Raw genomic sequence first — 16,923 nt, 5'->3', positions numbered from 1 at the left:
CCAGTTAGATCGAGCTGCGTTTATTGGTGACGACACCATATGGTAGGAGCCCCTCCTTTTCCCTTTGAACTTTGGGCACGCAAGGTGCCAAACAGGAAGCAGGATTGTCTTCTGGTCTTGCACACGTCGCTAAGCCTTCAGATCTTTGAAGGACCTTCCATTCGGTTGTGCACTAGCTTATGTTGAGGGTGGAGGTGGCTCGTTGCGTTATTCTAATCTTAATACCGCAATAAATGATAAAGAAAGGAGCTGTTTGTGGAACCTGCCGCTTCTCTTTGGCACTGAAAATGTGTGGAAGACCTCGTAACTGTTTACTTATTAGAATAGCGACTCGAGGAGTGAAGTCAGTGTGGTGTTACATTATTTATAGCTCCTTTGTCCTTTCTACTCAGCTGCCTTAATGGGGCTTGTATCATCAAATTAATTGCAAAGAATTTGCTATGCAAATATTATGGAAATTATGATTCGCTGCAGTTCTGGCATCTCAAATATTTGGAATCCCTAGGCTCCCATTTAAAAATACTTTATATCAGATACTGTGGGCACAAGAATCCCAATAGCAGCCTTTGCAGGATATTTCTTCCATGAATATTTGGTTCAAAATATCTCTGGGTATGGTTTTGCAATGGGTTTGAATGTTCAACCTTCCATTGGTTGGTTGTTTTCAGGTCCTGGGTCGATGAACGTGGCCATTTTCCTGATTTTGGCCTCGCGTCTAATTATAATTTGATCTTTTCAGTCCACGGTCACAAAACATTTGTCGTCGTCTCTTGAGCGAGAGAATGACCAGAGTTCAAGTGTCAGCCTTGGTTGATACTTGCTCTGTACAGTTTCCCATGGTAAGTTCTATCAGTAAGCTTTGGCAGTCATTAATTAAAGGGAGTCTCGTTAAAACCTGCGTGACTGAAATGACAGTGAAAGGTTGCATTTGTTGACCCTAGGCAGTGACATCTGTTCGAAATATGGAACTGGTACAGTCATAACGCAAAAGTACAGCAGTGATACCAGGTGGGTAGGCGCTGGCGGCTGTTGGTAAACAAGTATTTGTCAATAGATCAAAGGTTATGTTTCTGTTTGCTGAACATAAGGTGTGGCAATACCCTACTCCAGTTTATCATAAGAATCTATCATTTGTACCTTCCATACACATTATCAGCAACATTAAACATTGGCTTTTTGAGCTAGATTAAACTTGGCCACTTTTCATGTGGGATTTTATTTGTTTTTAATTCATTCACAGGATGTGGCCGTCGCTGGAATGACCAGCATTTATTGCCCATCCCTAATTGCACTCGATGGGGTGGTGGTGAGCGCCTTCTCGAATACAGCTGAGTGGATTGCTAGGCTATTTCCGAGGGCAGTTAAGAGTCAACCACATTGCTGTGGGTCTGGAGTTGGATATAGGCCAGACCGGGTAAGTGCGGCAGATTTCCTTCCCTGAAGGATATTAGTGAACTTGGTGGGTTTTTACGACAATCCGATAGTTTCATGGTCACCATTATTGATGCCAGCTTTTTATTCCAGATTTATTTAATTAACTGAATTTAAATTCCCCAGCTGCCGTGGTGGGATTTGAACTCGCGTCTCTGGATCAATAGTGCAGGCCTCTGGATTACTGGTCCAGTGACTTAACCACTTTGTTATCATTGCCAATGAATTTATGTACTCCATATCTCCTAAATTATTTTTTTATGGTGGATGATCAACAGTATATAAAGGAGAAAGTTTGAACCTTCCCAAGTTCGGGTTTTTTTTTGGTAGAATACTTGGTCCATTCTAGTAAGCAGGGTGTGTGATATGGACATATTGCCAATACAATCGTAGTTATGACTATTTTCACTTCGGAATGTGGACTGGGTGGTACTGCAGGTTAGCACACTATCCTTTGGTTTCCTGGATTGAGTTCCAATCCAGCAGATGGGTTATTCTGGGATGTGACAGGTTCCGATGGGGTAAATTCTTCATAAAATATGACTCTCTGGTATTCTCCTGACCAACAGTTATGAGCTGACTGAAGTTGATTTCACATTCTTGAACTCAACAGTCTTGACACCCAATGTTTTATTTTTTGGTAAATACATGTCAGAATAAATAGCTGAAGGAAAAATAAATTGCAGGGCTGTGGGGAAGGAGGGGGACTAGCTGAAGTACTCTGGCAGAGAGCTGGCATGGGTTCAAGAAGCCGAATGGCTGCCTACTGTGCGATAACCATTCTATGATTCTATGATTGTCACCTTTTTACTAAAGGGGGCATGAATGATGGACAAACCTACACGTGGCATGAGAGGCAGAAATGAGCTTAACCAGAGTCCTGGTAACTATGATTGGCATAGTTGTATTTGCAATGTATTCACAAATACTTGCAGAAAATTTCCCTTTACTACTCTCACATCACCTCTCTAGCTGGCCGAGAGAACCAATCGGTACTCTTCAGCTGAACATTATTAATTTGGTGAAAACCCACTAGATTCCCTTGCCCTCTCATTGTTAATACCATTCCTTGGAGGCTACAGTGAACATTGACTCTGTACTTTCACTTTGATAACACTGCTGAAACCTGGCACTTGCATAGCCGGAGATCGCAGTATAGGAATTGAAATCCTGCAACCTGTCTGTGCACTGTGTCCACAGCAGTGCTGGGCTGTCTCTATTAGGTTATGAGTTCTGTTGGTTGGCTCCATTATCACATTGAGCACTAATATTTAAACAGCATATATTTGTGAATAATGATGAGGGTCAGTAGAAAACATCGAAGGTTTGCGCTGGCCTCACTATGCTGAAATGAGGCCAGGAATCCAGACCTTCTTGAAGGGGTACCTTGTTCCCCATCCCATGCCCAACACATTGGGCCCAAGTTTCCACACGCGCCTAGAATGGCGCAGTCCCGACCTGGACGCCCGTTTTTCGCGCCACAAAGTGCGCCTAAAAAAAATCCTCGGTATTCTCCACCTACTTGCAGGTCCTCTGGCCCTCGGCGCAGCCAGCACGAGCTGTGGGGGGGCAGAGCCAGGTCCCTGCGCTGAAAACAGTGCCGGGACCTCTGCACATGCGCGTTACAGTGGGCACACAAGTGCAGTAGCTCCAGGCGGGCGAACTGTGTGGGAGGGGCCCGAAGCACGCAGCCCCTAGCCCTGGCCCAATGGCCTCACTGGGGCTGCGTGAATAAGGCTCCTCCCACGGCCAGCTCCTGCTCTTCCCCCCCCCCCCCCCCCCCCCACCTCCCCGACTGACCCGACCCGAGCTCCTGTTCCCGCTCCCCGCCTCCCCCACTGGACCCGACCCGACTCACGCTCCCGGATTGGATCCGACCTGATCTCCCTCCCTCCCTCTCTCTCTCCCTCTCCCTCTCCCTCTCCCTCTCCCCTCTCCCTCTCCCTCTCCCTCTCCCTCTCCCTCTCCCTCTCCCTCTCTCTCTCTCTCTCTCTCTCTCTCTCCTCCGCCCCCCCCCCCCACCGAACCGAACCTCCCCGACCCAACCCAACGCCACCTACCTGTAAATCTGGTGCTGGGGACGGGCCCTGCCCGAAGTCTCGGGCCGGCCCGTTCAGCCTTCGGTCCCGAAAGGCCTGCCTGAAGCACTTTCACACAGGTAGGAAGATGGTTTATTTAATCTTTTCTTTGCTTATAAATGTTTATTCAGGTTGGATTTATTTGTATAAGTATAAATAAGGATTTATTATAGAATTTAATGACTTCCCTCCCCCCCCCCCCCCACCTCGTTCTGGACGCCTAATTTGTAACCTGCGCCTGATTTTTTAATGTGTAGAACAGGTTTTTTCAGTTCTACAAAAATCTTCACTTGCTCCATTCTACTTTAGTTTGGAGTACGTTTTCACTGTGGAAACTTTCAAATCAGGCGTCAGTGGCCGGACACGCCCCCTTTTGAAGAAAAAATTCTGTTCCATAGTAGAACTGTTCTACCTGACTAGAACTACAGAAAAAAAAACGTGGAGAATTGCGATTTCTAAGATAGTCCGTTCTCCACCAGTTGCTCCTAAAAAATCAGGCGCAAATCATGTGGAAACTTGGGCCCATCAAGTCAACAAGTGCTTAATTATATGACTGTCATTCTGGGCCCCTCACTGGTACTGACATGAGGAGGGATGCATGGTCCCAGGGAGCTCTCTTTATTGGAAGCATCTGCCCTGATGAAAATAGCCTGTTAAAATGTTTTACTTCTGATTTCCTGTAGATCTGACACACATTGGGTTGCCTTCTACCTCCTGTTCTGTGGCATGTAGCATAGTGGTTATGTCACTGGGCTCGTAATCCAGAGGCCTGGACTTAATAATCTGGAGACGTGAGTTCAAATCCCACCACGGAAGCCGGGGGAGTTTAAATTCAGTGAATTAAATAGCTGGAATTAAAAATCTAGTGTCACTAATGGTGACCGTGAAACTACCGGATTGTCGGAAAAACCCAACTGGTTCACTTAAGTCCTTTTTAGAGAAGGAAATCTGCTGTCCTTACCCGGTCTGGCCTATCTTCGAAGAGGAGCAGCGGAGTTATCCCCGGTATCCTGGCCAATATATTTATCCCTCAATCAACATGACAAAAACAGATTATCTGTTGATTATCCCATTTGTTTGTGGGTGTTTGCTGTGCGTAAATTGGCTGCCGCGTTTCCTACATTACAACCGTGACCACACTCCCAAAAAGTACTTCAATGGCTGTAAAGAGCTTTGAGATGCCTGGTGGACGTGAAAGGCGCTATATAAATCTTTTTCTTTCTATCTTTAAATGTGACTCCAGACCCAAGGCAGTGTGGCTAACTCTTAAATGCCCTCTGAAATGCTGTAGTAAGCCTACTCAATTGTATCAAACCGCTACAACAAAGTCAGCACTGTTGGAGTCCCTTCACCACACAGGCTGCAGCAGTTGAAGAAAGCGGCTCATCACCACGTTCTCGGGCAATTAGGGATGGGCAAAAAATGCCGGCCTTGCCAGCAACGCCCAAATCCCGTGAGCAAATTTAAAAAAAAAAAAATGTTGCAAGGATGAGCTGCCTCCACCCTGGAGCAGCTCCATTTTTAAGACTGGGCAGGACTCTGCTAGTCTGGGTGCTGATCTGGAGTTGCACACTGAATTGTGCAATAGTTCCCTTCCAGTAATGCGCTTTCCCAGGATTGGGCATCTCCAGGTTGTTGTGAATTTGAGCTCCATTGCAGTGAGTGGAGCAGCTCTGGGATATGAGTCACACCCTGCATGTACCATCGGGGACGGGCTGAGGAGGACCATATTAGCAGCAAATCAACAGCATTTCAAAACTGGTCGTCGGTATTGTAATGTATGCACCTCTGAGTATGCTCACAGGTTTGTAGAGCTGTTGCTCCCTGGAGATGGAGCACCCGGTGTCCACCGGTACGCTCGCGGCCTTCTGCAAGAGGTGGGCGCCGGAGGGACTGGAGTGCATCATCACCCCCGGCAACCAAAGTTTAATTTGTTTAATGTCAGTTTTAGTGTCCCTTTAATAAGGGGGCATTTGATTGACATTTGTTTTTACAGGTGCAACAAAATAGTTGTAGAGCTGTTGCATTGTGAGTGACTTAGCCAGTGACGTGATGTTCACAAGGCTCAATAAAACCCCAGCCAGTTGGGTCTAGGTCATCCACGATGAGGTATGCAGTTGTGAGCCTAGTGGATGAACTGGTAATGTGTAGTGTGATTGTTAAACCTTTACTATTAAGCACCAGTTGGTTTATAACAATGTGTTGCTATGAATTCTTAAGCAAAGAACCCATGAAGCAAATACATTACAGGTATGAGATTTTTTTTTTCTTAGAGCTGGGGGAGTACTATGATCAGAAAATACTCCCACTAGACTTTCCTTCCTCTTTCTTAAGGGACTTTCCCACTCCCTTCTAACTTTATGTTGTTTGCGGGGAAGAGTTGGGGCGTCAGAGTTTACATTTTCAGAGGATGACTTTGCAGCTGGACTTGGCGAGAGACAGCTGTCGTTCTTAAGCTCTTACACTTGCACTTTCAAGATCATCTGATTCCAAGTATTTGTGGGAATATTTGAATAATTTTTTGTATTGATTGGGATGAAATGTAATTGAAAGAAGATGGGCATGGGAGTTGGAATAGAGTAAAACCTGCAGCTAGTTATTGTGCTATTTTAATTTGTCAAAAGTTAATGCGAGTACTATAATTAGCCTCGGTTAGGATGTAAACTTGAGTGCTCAACATTTTCTGCACTCAAACCGAATTGGAGTAGGCAGGGGGGAAATCCCCAGCACATTGCAAGGATCGTGTTGCTCTAAAAGAGAACGTTGTCGTACAGATTATGATTAATCTGTGTATTCCAATTTGACATTTATTATAAAAATGAATCAGTATTTTAATGTATGTTTCCTAGAACCTTGCACTGAGATATAAGAACTTTTCAGTACAGGATGTGTGTTCAGCTCTTGATTAGCATTATAATGGTGAAGCAGGAATGAGTCAATCCTCCAAATTGCTAAATGTAGTATTGCATGCTCCATCTATCCCCAATACCTCAGTGAAGTCAAAGAGAGCAGAGCATCAGAGACTCTGGTTCTTGCCCTGTGTTCCCTTAGTGAAAAGAGCAAATTCACAAATGTTTTTAAAATGAAGTGATTATTGACACCACTGTCAGCCAACAATGTTCTTGTGTTTAGAGGGGAAATGCTTTCACCCAGAGGGTAGTGGGAGTCTGGAACTCGCTGCCTGAAAGGATGGTAGAGGCAGAAACCCTCTCCACATTTTAAAAAGGTGCTTGGATGTGCACTTGAAGTGCCGTAACCTACAGAGCTACAGACCTAGTGCTGGAAAAGTGAGATTAGGCTGGATAGCTCTTTGTCGGCCGGCGAGCAACTGTAAGTTTCTAGGAGTGGGAGGCAGTGTGGGCATTGGGGCAGGGCTCACAGCAAACAGTCGACTTTACAGCCAAGTCTTTTTACTCAGCAAACAGTTTGTTCAAACAGTGCACTATAGTAAGCTGTCTATTTACTCAACAGAGTCTATATAAAGAGTCTCTACGCACTACAGCAAGCAGAACTCATGACTGAAACTACAGCAAAGTCTCCCGACAAAAGCAGGGGGATTTCTCCAGCAGTTATATAATAGAAATGATGGTCCCAAGTTTCCCCAGGAGTTGCTTTTTTTTGGGAGCAGCTTGATTTTTCTGGACTATCTTTTTAGTTGCAATTCTGGCCATTTAATTTGCACCAGTGTAAGTGAGTTAGTTTTTTTTTTCCAAAAGGGGGCGTTCCCAGCCACTTACCCCTGATTTAGGCATTTGGCCAGCAAATAGTTGCTCCAAACTAACTTTGGCCAGCGTATGTTGCCACTTCTGTCCACACAGAAAAACCTTACCTAGAGTTAAGGAATCGGCGCAAGTAACTACATTTAAAGCACCAAACAAAGCACACAAAGTAATGAGCAATTCATTAACAAATAAAGTAGAAAGAACCCGGCACCTAAAGTACCAAGACCAAAGTAATAAGTAATCAATAAATAACAAATAAAAAAAATAAAAAAAAATAGAAGGAACCCTGCACCTAAAGCACTAAAATCAATCAGTAAATAACACACACAAAATAGAAGTCCTACCTTAGGGAATGCAGCGGGCTGCCGATGAGGGAGCCCATTCGGCCAGGGCTAGGGTCGGTGTGCTTCGGGCCCCTCCCACACAGCTTGCAGCGCGTACTCACAGATTCGACCTGCCAGGAGCTTACTGCACATGCGCGCAGACTCTAGCGCGCATGTGCAGAGGTTCCGGTGGCTCCGCCCCAATCCGCTGGGCCACGCTGCGCCACCAGCGAGGAGAGACTGGGAAGCAGCCAGAATATGGACGTCTTTTTTTCGGCCCGCTTGGAGGCGGACTAAAGTGGCGCACCTCGGGTGAAGGCGCCAGAAAAACAGGTTAGGGAAACTCTAGCCCCATGTGCGTATAATCAGTCCCAGTCACTTACAGCAGCGCGGTCTCTAGACGTGAACGCCATAGTGTCCTTGAGAAAAATGGTCGTGGGGTACTGCCTTGGGACTGCTGCTTGTGATGTATTTGCTTCATGGGTTCTTTGCTTAAGAATTCATAGCAACACATTGCTGTTAAAAACTGGCTGGTTTATTAGCGAAGGTTCAGCAATCAAACTACAGATTACCAGTTCATCCACTTGCGTTCGGCCACCTGTGTTGTTGTGGATTCTCCCGAACCAACTGGCTGGGGTTTTATTGAGTTTTGTGAACATCACGTGACTGACTAAGCCACTCCCAACTCAACAGCTCTACAAACCTGTGAGCATCGGTGCACGCATTACAGTGCTGAAATGATGGGGGACCATCAGCATTGGGACAGCATCGTCTCACGGCATTTCGGGACCCTCGGGAAAGAATGAGTTGGCGTAAGAAACAGTGCGATCGGTCTTGGTTTTAACACAGCGAGGCGGAAGGATGCTGTATTTGCAGCTTAGCAGGAATAAGAAAGACGGGTTCTAAAGAGGACTGACCGACCATTGGTTAATTAATATCTCAGCCGTCGCTGTGCCTGTTACCAAGCAGGGTTTACTGTTAAGACACGAGCGAGTTGAGTGGGTAACTGCAGCCTATGCCGTGCCTTGTCTCTTTAACCAATAACCTTCCAGATAGCAGTTCCACATCAGCCAATGATATTTGTATTGGCGCAGGCCAGTATTCGTGATTCTAACTTCCCAAAGCCATTTTTATTACATTTCTTAACACTCAAAGTCAGCACAGTGTATGTGTGTATCTGTGAGGTGAGTAACACATGTTGGTGCACCTCTCGAACTTTGTGCCAAATGTTTGTGCTGCTTACAGAGCATTCGATCTGGTCGTTGAATTCTGCTTCTGTAACTTAATGGTAATTTTTATTCCCGTAGTCTCAAATTCACTGCATGAAACAACAAGCTACAGACGTGTGCTGCCAGATCATTTGGATTGTGTCGAGTTTATGCAGAAATTATGCAACAGTATGCTTACCGTGTATGTTTTAAGAATCCAGTATATTAGTACTAGATAAATGTTCACAAAGGTGAATGAAAGCTTGGGTTCGGGAAAGAAAGGAAAGGAGTTTCATGGTGCAAATGTTTTATCTCAACGGAGGCGTGTCCTGTGCAGCCTCCGTACCTGATCTGTTGATGTGACTGGGAGGTGACCTAGTGCATCGCCATTGACTGACTGCTACGGCGGCTGTGACCTTCGATTGGCTTGGTAGCTGAACCAGAGCCAAGCATGTCACCTACTTGGAGTGCTGCATCAAGCCATGTTTCATCGGTGTTTTATTTGTTTGAATAGGCTGTAGGAGTGCCTTGAACAAAAATTCACCACCCAAGACTTCCCTGATACTTTACGGATGTGCATAAATCTTTTACACATTTGCTTGCAATAAATCTTCGTGCCTGGGGATTCTGAAAGGGGTCCGAGAGGCCATCTAATTCCTCTGCTTTTCTGCTGTATGTTCATAAAACACGTTTTCTGCAACAATAGTGCTATTTTCTTTTGGCTTACTGTTGCAGTGTTTCAGAAGTTAAGCAGAGGAAATCCCCTGGAGTGTATCGAGATTTTCAGGGGGTGCCTGGGTGATTATCTGTATTTTCAAGGGCCCCCCCCCCCCTTTACACGGTTTCGGGTTGAAAACCACTGCTCTGAACCCCTGGGTGTTACAGGAGGCAAGGCTTGTACAACAGCACAAGCTTGGTACTATTTAGAAGTATGTGGCAAATAACCAAGAGACAAGTCAGCAGGTCTTTTAGTATTTCAAAACCGAAGTGCAGTTTTGTTTGCAGAGCCTCCTGCAGGGTTCCTACCAGTGCACTCAATTATTTAGGACATTGTGATATTACTGCTCAACTCTCCAACTGTTGCTTCCATAAAACACGTGCATACTGAGCACTTAAGATCGTTCTCCTGGTTGAGAAAGTTTTAACACAAACAAATATATAATCGCGCGTTGTCTGTCCTGGATCGATCTACGAGCATTAAAATGTAAATATCTTGAGGGCACTTTTTCTACGTTGCCTTGGTGAATTCTCTGATTCCCTTTTCTCGTTCCAGGCTGTCCTGTTCACGGAGAGAATGCCGAGTGGAACTTGTGCCAGCAAATCCAAAATGGGAGTGCAGGTGTGCCCGAGCGATAGGCCAATGTCTTTTTGGCTATCCAACAAAGAGCGGGTGAGTGACTCCCGATTTTATTCACTGTCCTGCGGACAATCGATTACAGCAGTGTTGGAAACCAGATAAGTGATGGTCTAAAACTTCCACGTATTATTACTACTACTCATCATAATAGGCAGTCCCTCGGAATCGAGGAAGACGTGCTTCCACTCTTAAAATGAGTCTTTAGATGACTGAACAGTCCAATACAAGAACCACAGTCCCTGTCACAGGTGGGGCAGATAGTCGTTGAGGGAAAGGGTGGGTGGGACTGGTTTGCCGCACGCTCTTTCCGCTGCCTGCGCTTGATTTCTGCATGCTCTCGGCGACGAGACTCGAGGTGCTCAGCGCCCTCCCGGATGCACTTCCTCCACTCAGGGCGGTCTTTGGCCAGGGACTCCCAGGTGTCAGTGGGGATGTTGCACCTTATCGGGGAGGCTTTGAGGGTGTCCTTGTAACGTTTCCTCTGCCCACCTTTGGCTTGTTTGCCGTGAAGGAGTTCCGAGTAGAGCGCTTGCTTTGGGAGTCTCTACTAGGCAGTCCCTCGTAACGAGAACAATGCTCTTCACACCAAAGAAAGATGGGCTCACAGGTGTTACAATGAGTTACATCTTAAAGGGGTGGAAGATGCCTGTGCGTGCATTTTTTTAACGTGAGGTGACCGTTGCACACCAGCCACCACACGGGCTTGACACAGCTAGATCTTGGTCCAGTGGCAAGGATTGACCAAGACGACTGGAGACCAGCTCTGTTGCGCCTCTCCAGGGCCCCGACCCTGCTGCTGTTAAATGCTGGGCCACGACCTTCCATTGTTAAATGCTGTAAGGCAGTCCTGATTTGAAATGGCACTTGCGTGCTCACTTTGTGAAAAACCATTAATCTTTATCCAATATAAATAAACTTCTTGTACCAAAGCGAGGGGACGGGGTGGGGGGGGGGGGGGCGGGGGGGAAACTGCTGCTTTTATTGCAGTGTGTCTGAATTTGGGTTATATTTAGTTTCCGAGTGGTGGGACTGAGATAATTCCTTTTTAAAGCCCCCTCAGGCTGGTGGCCTGGTATGGTAAAGCACACTGCTATTTGAGCTACAGCAGGGTGTATGTGGGGATGGCGAGGCTAGGAGCAGCTTTGTTTGATTCCCAGCATAGGCTGTACTGTGAGTGGTTTGGCAGGGAACCTTGCTTTCAGAGTTCTAGTGGGCTGCACATGGTGGTGGCACAAAAGAAAAAAATAAACTTAGATTTATATAGCGCCTTTCATGACCACCGGACATCTCAAAGCGCTTTACAGCCAATGAAGTACTTTTGGAGTGTAGTCACTGTTGTAATGTGGGAATACAAGTGACTGCTGGTCTCGGGTAGGGTGGCGTGTATATGTTGTGATACGCAAGTTAAATCGCAATTGTGTGGGACAGGCTTGATGTACCAGATGGTCTTTACCTGTCTGTCATTGTTCGTATGTTCACATGTTCGACTCTCCACACATCATTCTTTGAACCACAGTCGGGTAGCAGGTCTGAATCGAGGGCTGCAACTTCTCTGTAGGGAAATAGGAAAGTTGCCTCAGACCAATTATTTACGTCGGCTAGTTGGATAATTAATAATTTGTGATTACTGAAGTAAAATTCAGTTGAAATTTTAGTTAAAATTTATGTTTTAAGTGAAGTTCAGCTCATGGAGGTTCTGCCACTTGAATCGCATGTTGGAACAGTTTTTGAGATGAAAAGTGGTTAATTTACCCCATTTTCCTACTCTCATCGGTCGGGGGGGGTGGGTGAACAGACTGCAGCAAAGATCATTTCAGCCTTCGAACTCGAGATGCAACAGGCAAGATTCAGAGCTTTCAAAGCATTTTGACTTGTGCTACTCCAAAGCTTTGGACACGTGATCATTGGGAACGAGAGTGAGTGAGAAGCAGACTGGGGAACCAATCTGATCCGTGCTGAGGGGGAACATCAATTGGGATAAGTGGCAGAACTTCACAATTGTTTCACTTTTATCAACGGCCCTACTTTCTGCTTCTGCATTACTTGATTGTTCTCCTCAGTTTATGGTGTGTGGGGTTCTTTGCTTTGGAGAAAAGCCATTCAAATCAACATCCTGCAGCCCTCCAACTGGGATTTGTGGTTGAACACAGTAACGGGATGAAAATGCCACAATGTCTTCGCTGCAGGAAGCTGAGCCCTGCTTCCTTGCACCGCAAGGATCTGATGGTTGATTAAGCACCTTTCACAAGGCAGAGATGGAAGACATAATTTTGAAGAAACTTAGCCTTGCATCAGGCTCCTCTTAAAAATAACACTAATACTGCATTCAACTGGTGACTTCTCTCTTGAATCTAATGGCTGGCTGATTGAAGGGCTAGAGAAATCTCGGTGTTTTTTAAATGAAAATTCAAAATGCTTCCCTATTTTACAAAGTATGTGCCATGGTCATCATTTTGTTTTGTCCATTTTGTAAAGTCAGCAATTCTCTCGCCTCCATTCACGCCCTGAAATTTGACCTCCCTGCTAGCCTAGTCAGTGGCATCACTAACCGCAACCTTGTGCATCCCACAGTGGCTCCACTGAAAACCATGGGAGCCATCCCTGCTGAGCTGCCTGGCCTCGGGACAGCATGCTGCTGGTTGAGAAATGTGTGTCCCCAACCAGGGCTGGCTGGTCAGAGGTCATGGAACCCTTTCATTCCTGTGGAGGCTCTTGGGCGTGCTCTCGTGCCAGTCCCAGGAAGAACATAAGAACTAGGAGCAGGAGTAGGCCATACAGCCCCTCGAGACTGCTCCACCATTCAATGAGATCATAGCTGATCTGAAGGGGGACCCATTTTGAGGTCCAAGTTGCCTTGTCTGGGGGATCAGTGGAAGTTTTGACTTTAGATGCCCTGTAAGCTGCTCTGAAGTTGGGAAGACCCTTGGAAACCATACTGTCGATTACAGATGCAGATTCCCCAGGACCGGACAGCATCCCGGGCATTCTGAAGTCACACTACCTCAAGTTTTCCATGGAGCCACTCCAGGATGTATGGTGACAACATCAGTGATGTGGTCAAGCAGGTGCCATGCTGGACTGACCCATAATGTCTTCCTGCAGCGAGCAAAATTGACATTTGGACAAAAACAGCAAACAAAATTCCAGTGAGGCGATTATTGTACTCTACATTCAACACTTGTCTCTTAGACTATTATTTTTTTTAACGTATATCAGACTGAAAAACCCATGGCAGCTAGCTTGTGCGTTGAGATGGTGCTGATAGTCCCCTTGTGTTCCTCCTGAATCCTGACAATTTATTTTTACTTGGACAGAGAGGTTTGCATTCTTAAGAAAAGGAACCAGATTATGTGCAATTATGATGTGAATTGTGACAGTATGCTACCTGAACATCAGCAAATTGTCCCATCCCAACCCTGATTGATGGGTCTTTTTACAAGTAGGAACTTACAAGAACCTGGCATGATTCAAAGTTATTTGTAAAGCAACTTTAAAAGCAAAATCCAATCTTGAGTCGGTTGAATGAGTGATTGTGTCCGACAGGTGTGACTGAGATGGAGGGCGATGGATTCCGTTAGAAAGAATGAGCAAGGAATTAGGTCAAAGGTATGAATGCCGTGACTCAGTTTGGGGAAAGAAGTTTTGAAAGGCTCCAACAGGAAATAGGTCTAGCACTTAGAGCTCCAATGAATAGATGAAAAGAAATCTTTGACCTCGAGTCATCTTGTGGACTGATGATTCAAGGGTCTGATATTGGTTTTTGTCAGGCACGTGTGTCTCTGGCCTTGAATTGTAATTTGTTGAATACATTCACAAGCAGCTATCTAAATTGCCCTATAGTGATCAAAGTAATCATGGATTACTGTGTAGTGAATCATTCCCAGATTTTAATAGCTTTGGTTGCTGGAATAGAAAATGAAATGAAGTGGATCAATTTATAGGCTGCGTGATTAATCCCACATGAATGCTGCTGAGGGATTGACTCAAGTTGAGAGCAGACCCTTACTACTATATCCACTTTCCCTTAGTCATTAACAGAACCTGCACTGTCCTTTTGTCCCATACTGTATTTCATTACTGATGTGTGAAGCAGCTAAATGCTGTTTCATTGGGAAGTTTGTAATTCGTCTTCCCCCTCCCCTCCCCCACCACCCCTCCTCTCCAATTTTCTCTCCATCTCGCCTGACTCTCTCCAACCAAAGCAAAATCCTGCGGATGCTGGAAATCTGAAATAAAAACAGAAAATGGTGGAAATACTCAGCAGGTCAGAGAAACCGAGTCAACGTTTCAGGTTTATGACCCTTCATTAGAATGTTATCTCTCTTTCTCTCTCTATCTATCTTCTCTCTCTCTCTCTCTCTCTCTCTCTCTCTCTCTCTCTCTCTCTCTCTCTTTTTTCTCGCTCTCGCTCTCTACAGATGCTGCCTGACCTGCGTATTTTCAGTTTTTATTTCCTGACTGAGTTGCAAGCAGTACTGTGTCCCATTGGCCAGTTATATATTTGAGCATAGTTTGTGGTGGAGAGTATGATGGGTATACGCCAATTCTTTCCTCACCTGACTTTTTAAAAAAATTATTCCGTCTCGGGATGTCGGCGTCGCTGGCAAGGCCGGCATTTATTGCCCATCCCTAGTTGCCCCGAGAAAGTGCTGATGCAACTGAGTGGCTTGCTTGACCAATTCAGGGAGCAGTGAAGGTGTGGGACTGGAGTCACGTATAGGCCAGACCAGGTAAGGGCGACAGGTTTCCTTCTATAAAGAACATCAGTGAACCAGTTGGGTTTTTACAACAGCCCGACAGCTTCATGGTCGCTTTTTACTGATTCCAGCTTAAGTTCAATTGCAATTCTTACACTGCCCATGTTGGGATTTGAACTGGAGTTCTCTGGATTCTGAGACTATGACTCTGTTACTAATCCAGTAACGTAGCCAAACTCGTTTTTTCCCAGTACCAGTCACTGAGTAACGATCAGTGATCGAGAGCCGTGGATAATCAACACCGCAGAGCTGCGAAACTTAGATGTAATGTCGTGCAGGGAAAGGAGCCATCAGCTGCTTGCAGTATTCTCACATCGTTGCTGTCTGCTAATTTGGCACAGAGCAAGATGTAATTACAACACGGGACCAGACACAGCAGTTTGCGTTTCCTGATGAGCAGAAGGTTGCCAAGCAAGCCTTGTTGCAAGGAGAGGAAAAACAAATAACTCTTCCCACCTTTGAAAATGAGTTTAAATACGAATCATTGCTGGCCATAAAGCCATGAAGCGGGCAACTCTCCCCTCACCGACCCTGCCCTCTCCTACCTCTTCCCCCCCCCCCCCCCCCGTTACCCTGCCCCTGTTCTCTCCTACCTTGCCCCCACCCGCTATCCTGCCCCGTCCTCTCCTTCACCCCCCACCCCCTCACTTACCTTGTCCCCGTCCTCTCTGACCTTCCCCACCTCGCCCCGTCCTTCCTAGCTTTCCCCCCCATTGAAGAAAGGATGGAGTCATACCTGTGTACCACATGCTGAACCTGTAGCTCTCAAATCTGTTTTGTGTAAGAAAAAAATCAGTATCACCTTTTGAAACGTACAAAATTCTTACAGGGCTTGACAGGGTAGATGCAGGGAGGATGTATCCTCTGGCTGGGAGTCTCGAACGAGGGGGTCACCGTCTCAGGATAAGGGGTCGGCCATTTAGGACTAAGATGAGGAGGAATTTCTTCACTCAGAGGGTGGTGAATCTTTGGAATTCTCTACCCCAGAGGGCTGTGGAGGCTCAGTCTTTGAGTATCTTCAAGACAGAGATCAATAGAATTTTGGACTCTTGGGGATCCAGGGATCTGGGGAGAGTGCAGGAAAGTGGAGTTGATGTAGATGATCAGCCATGATCTTGAAGCGTGCAGCAGGAGTGGCGTGCGGAGGCCCAGGAGCAGCGTAGAGGCATGCGACCTCGGGGAGCAGCGTGAGCTGTGAAGGCAGCAAAGATTGACGTCAAGGTCCAGGTCGGTGATTGGAGCGTGGGCAGATACAGCAGAAGCAGTGAGGTCGGGGAGAAGGAGCGGCAAGAGACTGTGGAGGGATGTGATCGGGGCCAGGAGCCCAGGGGCAGCACGGGCCCAGCCCACACTGCGATATGTGCGCGCTCAGTCTGTGCAGCAGAGCTGGTCTCCAGTCGTCCTGGTTAATCCTTGCCACTGGACCAAGACCTGGCTCTGTCAAGCCCATGTGGTGGCTGGTGTGCAATGGCCACCACACGCACAGGCATCTTCCACCCTTCAGGAGGGAGTTCAGGAGCTGGAACTTTAGGTCCTTCATTGGAACACCTGTGAACTTATCCTTTTTTGGTCTGGAAGCAAGTCATCCACGTTTCGAGGGACCGCCTATGATGATGATGATGATGAATGGCAGAGCAGGCTCGAGGGGCCGAATGGCCAACTGAAGCTCCTATTATGTTCAAAGAACATTTCCTTAGGACTATAATTGGCAACACCAGTTGCTATTGGACGCCCAGCAGTGTTATCATCTGATACAAATGCAGGCTAGAAAGGTGGGCTTTAGCGAAGGCATCAGTGGCAAAAGGTTTACACACACACGTTAAAAATTCACTAAGTGCACTCCTGGTAGCATAGCACCACAGAGTGGTGGGACATGGGTTTGCAACATGAGTCACTAATTTGTAATTAAAGATCATTTGAATGTTATAGTTGACGCTGTGGATGCATCAAATCTGGTTTTTGTCCTCGTGGATTGTAAAGTCCTGTCCCCTCAGTACAGATTCACACGAGGCATGTAGTGAAGTCAAGGTCACTCTGGACCTGAACC

General features: G+C 46.3%; 1 long non-coding RNA gene across 9 annotated transcripts in view; it reads left to right on the top strand.

The window, feature by feature from the left end:
- LOC139278425 (uncharacterized) overlaps nt 1-16,923 on the top strand; it is a 339,699-nt gene that overhangs the window by 283,832 nt on the left and 38,944 nt on the right. For all 9 annotated transcript variants that reach the window (XR_011596261.1, XR_011596257.1, XR_011596263.1 and 6 more), the window contains one exon: nt 10,036-10,152. This is a non-coding gene — a long non-coding RNA (uncharacterized lncRNA). The remainder of the gene's footprint in view (nt 1-10,035; nt 10,153-16,923) is intronic.

This window comes from Pristiophorus japonicus, chromosome 13, assembly GCF_044704955.1.
Source record: "Pristiophorus japonicus isolate sPriJap1 chromosome 13, sPriJap1.hap1, whole genome shotgun sequence".
NCBI classification, from domain to species: Eukaryota; Metazoa; Chordata; class Chondrichthyes; family Pristiophoridae; genus Pristiophorus; species Pristiophorus japonicus.
This window is presented reverse-complemented; position numbering and strand designations above follow the sequence as displayed.